Raw genomic sequence first — 2,500 nt, 5'->3', positions numbered from 1 at the left:
TGCAAACTCTAACATTGGTATAATCTCACAAAATGAAGTTTAGAGCGAATTATTGGGACAAAAATTACCCAGAGATCTACAATACTTTTCAGAATACACTTAGAACATGTTTGTTGGCCTTTGCTACAGCATCGCTTGTATCACTGACCGCTCTTCTATGAGTGATTGAGCCATTTTATATCCTTACACAAATTGATTCAAATAGTATCTTTTATTCCAATGTCAGAAAAAAACTAGGGTTCTCTTTTTATATGATTATTATTGTTATCTCAGCGTTGTAGCACAGATTTTGGCTTGATTGGTTGCCTGTTGCATCTATTATATTTTTTTCATTAAATGTAGATAAGGAACGTTAATTTTTTTTTACTGATGATCATAGTTTAAGGCGTGAAAGTAGTACTAGTCATATATATTCATCGCTTGACAACTGCAGGAATGAACAATAACAAATGTCTTCAATGCTAGATTCAGCTTATTTAGTTTTTTTCTCATTAGTAAACATAATCAGATAACAGTTATGTATTTATATCCATCGATTTACCTATCTATGAAATTGTGTCATTTGATAAGCAAATAAAAGTATGTCATAACAGAAAAATAATGATGGGACTATTCATACTAAACAATTTTGGTAATTTTTTTCACTTATGACAATCGGGTCATCCCTGACAATATTTATATCATCAGATTTGTTCTCATGTGGCGAGAACGAATCTGATGATCATTTCCGTCGCATCCACCAGCCGACAATCGACATAAGCACAAAAGACGCTTAAAATTGCCTAATGAAACTCTAAGGACATCCTTGAAATTCTTCGGACAGACGCGCCAACTTTCGAAAAAAAAATTACGGGAATCAAACCCGTCGTTCGGTAAAAATCTGCGGGATTTTACATAATCCAGATACCCTGTGGTAATCGTACAATGCCTCCTAACCAATAAATTAAGCTAACCTTAACCCTGTGGGATTTATACACTACTATCTATAGACCCCCGTGACTTTAAGAGAATACTATACATTACCTAGCCAGGGGGATCTGCCCCCCTTTACATAGCGAAACTCCGTCTATAGTCAGAATGGCTTGTTTTCAAATAACTTTTTTTCGGCATGTAGGGCACTTGATGGACTCAAATATTAGGACGTGAAAGAGACTAACGTTTATTTGTTCTACATATACACCATATGGCTTTCAAAATGACCCGGAATCGACGCAACACTGAACGGCCTGTCAAATCTCCCGGTGGCAAAACCTGCGCCTGCGTAAATGATTACCAAAACACGTAAAAGAAGTATGATAAAACTACAATAACAACAATAATAATAATAACAATAATAATGATAGTGACAATGTCACTGACACTGATAATGAAAATAATGATAATCATTATCATTATCCGCATTGTCGCCTTTTTTTGTTGGAATTTATTTACTGAATGAATATTTCAATGGATTCTGGAGAGAAAAAAAGTTCTTGCTGCTTCTTCCTTTATTTCCCAAAACTGATGAAAAACAATTTCTATATGATCAGCCACGTGAAACCACGCTTGGTCATATGGAATATTAAACCAATAATAATTCACAAATTGAACTCAATTTAAGTACAACTTTGAATGTTAACAGACTATTAAAACATATTAAAAAAAAGGATAAACAAACCAGTACTACGAATACATTTACACCCAAACCCATACAATGGGACCTGCCGCGTTCCAATATCCGTCTTTGTGTTCATCTTTAAAACATAATCTCTTAAAACTTTTTCATTACCCTTTATTCTTAAGTGAGCAGCTACACTTACATGCATCTTTCTTCTTAGGGTTACTATTTCATATTGTATTGGAAATAATATGCCAGCTAACTGTTCTTGAAGGCAAAAAATATTTCTCAGAATTTTTAATGACATTCATCTGTTCATATTATATTCAGTTTTTTATTTTCATAATCATACAACTGAATATATGGAAATGGGTATATTAGTGTTAGTATTTTAATTTAGTAATTTTTGTTTTTGTGTCTGTTGAAGTGTTGTCACTGTTTTAGAGGTACTATATATGCATTAGGAAGAAAATATTATGTTTTGTAAATATGCTAGGATAGATAAAATGCTTCGCAACGTTTCATGTGGAAGATACTTAAGTATAAGCTTGGACTTTTTCAGGCATGACGCTTTGTAGAGCTCACAATGCTGTAACCGTTTAAAGCACTGGCGTTCGGTTGGTCAAGAATTCTTGCTGGACTGAGAGTGTATCTAATCCGCGCGAATGGCGTTAACCCTGAAAAAGTCTAAGCATAATAGTAATAATTATTATTGATATTATTATGCAGTGCAAATAATATTTCTTGTTGTTTATATTCCATGGGATTCTTGCTCTAGCCTTGTTAATTGCCTTTTGCGTGAAATAGAAATCTCGGAAAACATCGTCTTCCCACTGAGGCACAGTCCAATTACATTCCTTCATTTTCTTTTCCAGCTCAAAGTAGATATCCCGCAGATTTTTG

The sequence above is a fragment of the Penaeus chinensis genome, chromosome 30 (assembly GCF_019202785.1).
Source record: "Penaeus chinensis breed Huanghai No. 1 chromosome 30, ASM1920278v2, whole genome shotgun sequence".
NCBI lineage: Eukaryota > Metazoa > Arthropoda > Malacostraca > Decapoda > Penaeidae > Penaeus > Penaeus chinensis.
The sequence above is the reverse complement of the archived record's forward strand: the minus strand, read 5'-3'. Positions refer to the sequence as shown.